At 41.1% G+C, this 10,796-nt stretch overlaps 1 pseudogene; it reads left to right on the forward strand.

The window, feature by feature from the left end:
• The first annotated feature begins 6,024 nt into the window (after positions 1–6,024).
• On the forward strand, positions 6,025–9,707 carry LOC109944136 (uncharacterized; annotated as a pseudogene).
• The last annotated feature ends 1,089 nt before the right edge of the window (positions 9,708–10,796 follow it).

A 10,796-nucleotide genomic window follows, 5' to 3' on the forward strand; every position in this document is an offset into this window, starting at 1 on the left:
ATGATATCATCAACGTAGATTTGACAAACAAATAAATCTTTGCCAATTCTTTTAGTGAATAGAGTAGTGTCAACCTTCCCAATTTTGAAGTCTTTGGAAAGCAAGAAATCCCTAAGCCTTTCATACCAAGCGCGTGGAGCTTGCTTAAGCCCATAGAGAGCTTTAGAAAGCTTGAACACATGGTTAGGTCTTTTGGGGTCCTCAAAACCGGGAGGTTGTTCAACATACACTAGTTCACTAATCTTACCATTTAGGAAGGCACTCTTTACATCCATTTGGTAGAGCTTGATATTGTGTGCACAAGCATAAGCAAGTAGAATCCGGATTGCTTCTAATCTTGCTACGGGAGCAAATGTCTCCCCAAAATCCAATCCCTCAATTTGAGTATATCCTTGTGCAACTAATCTTGCCTTGTTTCTTACTACCACACCATCTTCATTGTGCTTATTGCGAAACACCCATTTTGTACCAATAACATTGTGGTTCTTTGGTCTCTCAACAAGCTCCCAAACTTCATTTCGAGCAAAAATATTTAATTCTTCATGCATTGCATTCACCCAATCAACATCAAGTAGAGCTTCATCTACACGGTTAGGTTCCATACAAGATACAAAAGAGAAATGTTCACAAAATGAAGCTATGCGAGAGCGAGTTTGAACACCCTTACTAATATCACCCACAATTTGGTCAACCGGGTGATCCTTCACAATGGAATGATGAATTCTTGATACCGTTTGATAATTGCTTGTTGAAGCATTAGGAGGAATCGAAGGTCTTGAAGTACCTTGATCATGAGTATCCATGGTTTCATTGAGTTGTTGGCTTTGGTGATCTTCCTCATTTATAGTTGAGGATGAAGGAATGACAACCACACTATCTTCATCATCATCTTCCTTTGGTTTTATTTCACCAATGGCCATCGTTTTCATTGCATTTATCAATTGAGTTCCCCCAACATCATCGAGATTATCACTCTCATCTTGAGACCCATTTGTTTCATCGAATTCAACATCATATGCTTCCTCAATAATACCATGAGTTTTGTTGAAGACTCTATAAGCCTTACTATTTGATGAATATCCAAGAAGAAAGCCCTGATCACATTTCTTCTCAAATTTAGAAAGCTGGCTTCCCTTTCTCAAAATATAACATTTGCAACCAAATACCCTAAAATATGAGATATTTGGCTTTCTACCAATGAGCAATTCATATGGAGTTTTCTTCAAGAGCTTGTGACAATATAGTCTATTTGATGAATGACAAGCGGTATTTATTGCCTCGACCCAATAAGAATCCGATATATTATATTCCGCTAACATAGACCTTGCCATATCAATAAGAGTTCTATTCTTTCTTTCAACAATACCGTTTTGTTCCGGGGTATATTTGGAAGAGAATTCATGTTTGATACCCTTGTCATCACAATATTGATCAATCCTTGCATTTTTGAATTCCGACCCATTATCACTTCTAACCTTTTTGATGTCGAAATCAAATTGATTTTGAGCCAATATAGCAAATGACTTGAATGTTTCAAACACATTGGATTTGTCTCGTAGAAAATAAACCCAAGTAAATCTTGAATAGTCATCCACAATCACAAGACAATAAGAATTACCACCAATACTTACAAAAGATGTGGGCCCAAATAAATCCATGTGAAGTAATTCCAAAGGTCGATGAGTGGACATTTGACTTTTATTTGGATGAGTATTTGCCACTTGCTTACCGGCTTGACAAGAGCTACACAATTTGTTCTTTTCAAACTTCACATCTTTTAAGCCTCGAACTAAGTCATGCTTGGTTAACCGATTGAGTTGCTTCATCCCAACATGACCAAGTCTTCTATGCCATAACCAACCTAGTGAAGCTTTTGAAAATAAGCAAGTTGTGAGCTTTGCCTCATTAGATGAGAAATCAACAAGATAAAGATTTTCGTGTCTAAAACCTTTAAATTTAAGATTGCTACCATCAACACTAGAGATAATAACATCTTCAACCGTGAAATTGCAACAAAATCCTAAATCACATAATTGAGCTACGGAAAGTAAATTAAAATTCAAAGACTCAACCAATAGCACATTTGATATAGAATGATCATTTGAAATAGCAATTTTACCCAAACCTTTAACCTTTCCTTTACGATTATCTCCAAATGTGATACTATCATAATTTGAGCAATCTTCCTCACTCATTTGGGTAAACATCTTCATATCCCCGGTCATGTGTTGAGTACATCCACTATCCAACACCCAATGATTCCCTCCCGCCTTGTAGTTTACCTACAAAAGGAAATCAATCTTTTTTAGGTACCCAAACTTGCTTGGGTCCTTGGATGTTAGTGACCAAGGTCTTTGGCACCCAAATAGCTTTCTTTTTGTTTCCAACAATTGAAGTACCAACAAATTTAGCATGAACACCTTTTGCATTGTGAGAAAGAACATAACAATGCTCAAAACAAGTGGAGGATACATGTTTGAACATGGGACAATTTTTCTTAACATGTCCCTTTTTGTGACACTTGTGACACACTTTGTCACATTCTTTCACAAACAATGTCTTTTGCTTTACAAAAGCATTCTTTCCTTTCTTGGGAACATATCCAAGACCTTCACGGTTAAGAGAGCATCGTTGACTTCCCAATATGAAATCCAATTTCTTCTTACCACCATATGCCTTTTCTAGGTCATGAGTTAGAATATTTATTCTATCCACTAACACTTCATTCTCAACAATAATTTTTGATTCATCAAGAGCAATATTATCATTGAGAGAAATTTTGCATTTATCACAAATAGAGTTAGTAGGTAGTGGTTCACTTGTAAGACTATCAAGTAAGTCACAAGTGACTCCAACATCCTTAGTGACCACCTCAACTTCATGCACAATAGATGATTTTTGAGCATCCGCAAGCTTCTCACAATTTTCTTTGAGGTCATTGTGAGAGGTCTTGAGCTCCTCAAAAGACACTTGGAGGTTTTTATACAATTCCTTCAAGGCCTTAAATTTTTCTTTTTCTTTGTGCATGTAGTCATCGGCCTCACCTAACATTCTAACAAGATCATCATATGAATAGCCATCATCATCAACATCATCGATATCATCATCATCATTTATATCATTTAAATCGGTGATGATTTTTACCTTAGCATCTCCCTTTGCCATGAGGCAATGGGGGGATGAGAAGAGTGAGGGAGCTTCCTTGATGGCAATTCCGGCATTAAGCTTGGATGAGGTGTCATCATCATCATCATCCGAGCTATCATCCGAGTCCCATTCAACTAAGTAGGCTTTGCCATCTTTCTTCTTGTTATAGTATTTCTTTTTCTTCTTGTCACTTTCATCTTTGCCCTTCTTCTTCTTGCTTGGACAATTCATGGCAATGTGACCGGGTTCCCCACACTCAAAACATTTTCTATCATTGAAAGCATTTCTTCTAGATGTTTGACCTCTTCTAGGTTGACCTCTTTTCATCTTCATGAATTTATTGAATTTCCTTACAAATAAAGCCATGTCACCATCACTTTCACTTTCATTTTCTTCATCATTGCTATCCTCCTTTTCAATTGCCTTTGAGGCCTTGGCTTTGAGAGCAATAGATTCATTTTTCACCTTCTTTGCCAAACTTAAAGCATCGGCTTGTGACTTCTTAAATATATCTTGAGTGAGAATTTCTCCCAATACTTCGGCTGGAGAGGTTGTAGATAGATCACTCCTTACTAGCATTGTCACAATAGTCTCATATTTCTCCGAAAGTGATCTAAAGAACTTGTGTGTGAAATCCACATCCGGTACATTAAAACCAAGTCCTTTGAGTTCATTTACTATCTCATTCAACCGATTGAACATATCGGATACACTCTCATCTTCTTTCATAATAAATTGCTCAAACTTCCCTTTGCACACATATAGTTTGGCACTCTTCACAATTGTAGTTCCTTCATGAATTTCCATTAGTTTTACCCAAATCTCATGAGCGGTTGTGAGATTCTTGATACGATTGAACTCATTTATATCAAGAGCATCATAAAATACATTCATGGCTTGATCATTTGTGAGGATATTCTCATTATCACTAACGGATGGTTCATCTTCCTTCAATACAACAAATCCATCTCTAACAATTGGCCAAATTTTTCCACCCATTGCTCTAAGATGCATTGACATTCTTATTTTCCAATAATCATAATTGTTTCCATCAAAGTGCGGTGGCTTCCCAATGTGCACATTGTTATTACTAGCCATTTTGTCCCACTCCGGGATGATTAGATCCACAAACAATGGAGTCCTCGGCTCTGATACCACTTGTAGGATCTAGGACACTGGCTAGAGGGGGGGTGAATAGACGGTTTTGACTAAAAACAACAATACCAAGTAAATTTAATCAATACAACAAGAGGAATAAATTTACTAGTGTCAATAAGTAAACAATGTATGAAAGAAAACTACGGAGATTGAATACTTGAAGAACAATAAGCAAAACACTAATCAATTACAAGGCAATAAGTAATGCTAGAAGGAATAGACACCGAAATTTATCCCGTGGTATCGGTGATTTGCCGATCACCCCTAATCCACGTTGAGGTGGACTTCAAGCTCTCACTTGCTCCTCTATCAAGACACAACTTGATCTTTGAGCCAAGTGGACAAGAAATCACTCAATACCTCGATTCCACTAATGTCACCTTTGCCGCTCCGGCGAGGTAGGCGCGAACCCCTCACAATCAACACCGCGGCTTCTCCACAATCTTCTTGGAGAGCTCGACGGAGACAATCACCCGAGCCGTCTAGGAGGCGGCAACCTCCAAGAGTAACAAGCCAACGACGCTTGCTCAGTGTACCACCTAGTGCCTCAAGAATCACCGAATGATGCAAATGCACTAGGAACCCTCAATCTCTCACTAGAATGCAATCTCAAGCAAAGAGTGTGAGAGAGTGAGTTGGAGGATCACAAATGAGCTCAATGTGTGCAAGGAATGGTCAAGAGAGGTCTCACACACGAGCTACCCTTCTATTTATAGTCCCCCATCTAAAACCAACCGTTATGTGCAAAAGGGGGCAGTTCTGCGTACACGCGAACCGTCCGCGCCCTAGGGCCGGACGGTCCGCCGTACACCATAACGGCTATAATGACCGTTGAAACATGTCAGAGCAGACTCAAAAGGTGGGTCCGGACAGTCCGCCCTTCAAGGCCGGACCGTCCGCGACCTGGCAATTTCAAACACCCGAGCCTCGGAACAAACGGAGTTAACACACGCGGACCGTCCGGCTATAAATCCCGGACCGTCCGCGACCTGAGACAGTACTGTCCGGACTGGTCCCCCGGACCGTCCGTAGTACAAATCTATAAAAACACACAGTCCCTGTCCAAAAACGAGTTAGACACATGCGGACCGTCCGCGCCTCACAGGCGGACTGTCCGCCTATAATTCAGGGACTAACCCGAAGCTACCTTCCTCTGGTCAGGACTGCGGACGGTCCGGCCCTAAGGCCCGGACGGTCCGTAGTGCAATAGAACACAGAGTCAACACAAATGGTCAAACCCCGGATCCTCTGGAGGATCGCGGACGGTCCGCCCCCAAGGGCCGGACAGTCCGCGCGACCAAGACTTCTCAAATTTCAAACAAGCTTTTGAATGAACTTTTAACTCACGAAATGAGAAGCGCTGTTAGTCCTTATGCAAATGCAACTACTTGATGCTCTATGAGGCACTAAGTTTTACACAGATCAAAGTCATTGACCCCTCTTAATAGTACGGCTATCTAGCCTACTAATCCGGTTAGGTATCTTCTCTAAACTCCTCAAGACCGGCAAAAGTAAAACCTATATTATACCTTTGCCTTCATCTGATCCACAACCAATGCGTATGACTCTTCAACATTTCCTGTTCTATGTGGTCCAACCCTGCATTCTTATTTCTCCAAGAATCGTTAGTCCACAAGTAGTTGTCATTAATTACCAAAACATTACCAAAGGGGCCTAGATGATTCACACAGCTTCACCGCACGAGCCGCAACGGCGGCCATGTCCGTCCGCCCCAGTCCTACTCGGCTTGTACACGCGGCGAAGAGTGGTGCCGCCGTCGCCCTTCGCAGGTGCAGCCTCACCTCCAGGAGCGCCTTCTTCCTCGACCAATTTGCCTTCGTACAGGCTTTGGCCGAGCTCGCGAACCTCCTCCTAGGCGGCCATCGCATTGAATGTGATTCTCGCGAACCTCCTCCCACGCGCCAATCCCCTTACCCCGCTGTGCCTCCGCCCCCTCCCAGCATCTAGCGCGCACTGCAATCCTCTGTGCCCCATCCTCTATCGTGAGGCATCCATCCCTCCTTCTCCCACTCACTCGGATCCTTCGAGCGCGCCACCAAGCTCAACGCAATGGCCACACCCCGCCTCCCTGCACTACGCCTCCCTTCCCCACCGCCGGCGAGGTGCACCGCTGCCATCAGAGGACGAGCACGAGCAACAGAAGACCTTGAGGAGAAGCCCACCGTCGAGGATCTGTCCGTCTTCTCCGCTACCACTGTGCCGCCTCGCCCAGCCATGCAGTAAGCACCCCCTAGAAAAAGGAGACACCTTCCCTTCCTGCTCACTCGGATCCTTCGCCACCAAGCCTGACGCGATGGCCGCACTCTACCTCGACGCCCCGCCATCGCCGAGGTGGTCCCATCTCTGCATCCACTATTGCGCGTTGGGTCTTGGCCCCTCGCCATCTCATGGCATGATAGGCCAAGGGGGAGGACACATCGGTCCTAGCCCCTCGCCATCATTAATAGTTTGTTCCTTGTAGGCTAGGCTGATTATTTTGGAGCCCGATTTATTCTTTGTAGGCTGGTTCTTTTTTAGCCCAGTTTGCCTGGAAGAACAGAGTATGCCCAATTTATTCTTTGTAGGCCGGTTCGTCTCTATCGCTGGATAAGCTGGATCTTCTTCGGCAGGGGCAGCAGATATGAATCTGTTGCCTAGAAGAACAGAGTTGAGTGGAAAAGAAAACAATTTGTTCTGCCACAGTGGTCTCCTGTATGGATATGAATCTGTTGCCTGGAAGAACCGAGTTGAGTGCAAAAGAAAACAATTTGTTCTATGGATCCCCAATTTGTAGTCTTATCTGATGGTGAAGGAGGTCCTTTATTCGATCCCCAATCTGTAGTCTGATGGATTCCACTTCACATTTCTTTTTAATAATGTGTGAGTAGTTTGGTGGAATGCTTTATGGTGACCTTGCAAGATTTGTTCTATGTTTGCTAGGGATCAAAACAAAACTGTCTTATTTGTAGCATATCTTTTTCATTAGCGGCTTTAAAGTGATTGTTGTAAGCCTTTATTATGCAGTGACATCAGAGTACTGCTAAAACGATCATTTTTGCACACTCCGCTATGAAACCGATTTCTCAATCAATTTGTTTGACATTTGATAATTAATGCAGTAATACTCACCTGCTTGCTTCTGTCCTTGTTTTGATCTTTAGATCAGTTCTAGATAAAGACTAAATAACATCAATATTGTAGTAATGGCTAACACAACATGTTCCTCACTTGGGGAAACCCGAAATATGGCACTCAAATTGCAATTAAAAAACTTGCACTGAGTCAAAACAAAGAATTCGTGAATTATTGACAGAAATTAATATTACATCAAACGTTAGGTACATGTGCAAATGATTTAGCTCGCTTTTGGTCCTATTCTGATGGCACTACTGTTTTGGTCCTATTCTCTGGAATATTTCCTCTATTTCTTGGACCTTGTTTATTTGAGTTTCTCACTTTGAACACAGGGTGACATTATTTGTCCATGCTTTTCAGGATACGTGGATTTGATCCACCACCAGCTCGAGTTTTTGCTTGGCATGCCCTGGAGTTGGATGCATTCAAGTATTGTAAGATCATTCTTTTTTGGTTATTTCCTTGCATAAATATCATTTTGCAATGATGTTTTGTTAAAATACTACTGATTGCCATTACACAGATAATCCCAACTAGGGGATGACTTGATAACCTTGCTTACCAATATTTTTATTGTTTGATTAGTGCAAATAGTTGCTTCATATGGAGGATGCACAGGTGCAAACAATCTTGATAAGAATGGTAAACTAGACTGTTATGCCAGACATGTCTACTATTTTTTACATGTTGTTAGTCACCTGTTTGAGTGATGGTGAACCTTACAATGACACCTGACAGAACTATCTCAATCCCACGTTTGTTTTAGAGGAGATTTTGAGTGGGAGAGCGCGACAGCGACATGTTGACAGGAGACGGTGGGAAGCGCCCGACAAGCTAATTAACCTGAAAGGTACAACCTTCAGTCCATGACACCAGCAGTTACGTGAAAGCGCTTGGATTTTGATTCCCACCGGTCTGAGCTGTAGAGCTTGGGCAACATCTAGGAAGTGTCGGGGTCTTCTGCCGGGTCTGGCCGCTCTTGAACACCGAGTCACCAGTTACCGTCGAGCAAGAGAGGATCACGGTCAAGTCAGTCGGGATCAAGAAAGAGTTCGATGCTGATAGGGTATTTGGGCAGGAGTATGCACAAGGTAATTTATTTCGGAATTGCTTCTTAACTTCTTTACTATAATTTATCTCGTTTATACTTAACATAACAAACTTAACTTTCTATTTTCACTATATATAATTTACACTCAAATTGCACCCACTGTAACTAGCGGAGAATACCTAAAAGCATCCACTATGGAGTGTGGATGCACCGCGAGAACCAAGCTTGTTCTATTAACTTGCGACCGGACTGTCTGCCTCATGGCCAGTCCCAAAATTTCAATGCAGCAATGCCGCTACCAAGGGCAATGTAATATTTTAGGACACTTTGGAGACAATAGTTCTTATGGTGCTCTATCTGTTTCTATTTTAGTAATTATAGATTTGTAATGAATTGTTTATTTGATTGAGAGATACTTAATGTATCAATGCAGCCAGGTAAGCAGGCTTCCTTGTGAGTTTGAAATTACCAATTGTTGCAATCCTTGTGATTCGGACAAGGAAAATGTTCTTGCTGTTCAAGTTATGAGATGGAGTGATGGCTCTTATCTTGAAGATCAGGATCACTTGCGGTTGTCTGGTATTCACAGGGACGTGCTCTTATTATCAAAGCCACATGTTACTCCTCATTTAAACTTGAATTAGGTGCCCCATGTTATGGGTTTGTCAAGGTTCGACATAATAACTCATTAGTTAATTCTAATAGGTAGAAATGCACATGGCATTTGGCTATCTCCATAAACCTAATATAAATATGGATCCTTTTATGCTTGCACCCTAAAATAATATGGAGCATCAGTTGCGAACTTTTCTTCTATTAGACTGATAGTATTTCACATACTATACTAAATGAGTGTGAGTCCACTGTTCTATTCTTTAACCTCTCTCTAGGAAGAATCCATGGTCTGTATTGTTTTACAGGTAATTTATATGTATTGCTTTGTTAGTCAAACATAGCCTATGTCCAATGGTTGCTTCAAATGATAATATACTTTTACTTAGCAGATATCATTTTGATTTGTAAGAGAAGGTGTTCCTGAATGCATCTTGGCTTTTAGGGCTAAACATTTTGAGATGCTTCTGGTCCTTTTTCTATAGGTAGCCTTAGTGATAACTTCTGTGCGATCATTGTGCTGACTGAGTATGGTTGTTTAACGGCCATCATTAGGAAGAAGGAAATTGTTGATGTCATAGTTAAGGCTATCAAGAGCACATGAGTATGAACCTGAGGTGGCTTGCTGGCGTACATGGAGCGGTGACAGATTGCATGCTGGTAGTTGATGAAACTGGTGGGATATTTGAGAAAGGTAATAGTTATCCCCAATTTTTTGGTACTTTAATTTTTTTGGCAATAACTAAGAATATAATAGAGATGTTGAACTGAACACAAATTGGATGTTCCCATGTGAAACAAATTATGCAGCATGCACCGTGCAATACATACATGCCACCATCATGTCATATCCGAAGAATATTGCCAACTCTATATAAATCAAGAATGATGGTTAAGATTAAAAGCTAACAATAGAGTCAACATGTCCACCTTGGGAAGCACATCGTAGAGTATGGTTAAAGTGTGTAGGACAAGGTCAGAATATCTTGTTGATCACCCAGAAGAATCAGAAAGTATCAGGGGCAACGAAAGCTGAAACGCCATGGATTGAAACACAGAAAGTTTCGATCAACATTATTTAGTAGAGAGAGTTGTGGAGAAATAAAATTAATTTGTTTGTTGGCGCAACTAATTAAACCACGTTTTCATTAACAATAATACTAACATGTTTTTGTTGTACCCTAGCAAAATAGAAGGTCATGTGTATGCTGCATCCGCTAATTGAACTGAATGATGGAATCATGTAAATAACAAGTAAAAATATCGTATACTGCTCCAGTCAAGGCTGTGCTAGTGATAGTTTAAGATTTTATATGGTAATTTTTTGGTTTGTAGTTAGCTTCAAAGTACTGTGATCTAACTTCATCAACCGAGCATGGAGGGTCACAATTCCCAGCCGTATCCAATAACTAAATTTTTTTGTGAAACGGAAAAAGAATAAGCAACTACATAGATAGGAATCAACATCATAGAAATTAGTACTTGCTGGTTTAAGTAACTAACTAGAATCTTTGGTCTAGATGACGAGGGAATGCCTATCCGAGGTACTGGAGGAGTTAGGAATATCTAGCCAAATGGGGGCTTGCTAGCAATAACCCCCTCAGTTTATGTCACAGTGTTGCAAACAAATTGGGCGGCTACATGACTCTAGGGTATTCTTCCATGTTGTTTTAGCTTGTATTTGTTTTCTTAT

Source organism: Zea mays, chromosome 2 (genome assembly GCF_902167145.1).
Source record: "Zea mays cultivar B73 chromosome 2, Zm-B73-REFERENCE-NAM-5.0, whole genome shotgun sequence".
Lineage (NCBI taxonomy): Eukaryota > Viridiplantae > Streptophyta > Magnoliopsida > Poales > Poaceae > Zea > Zea mays.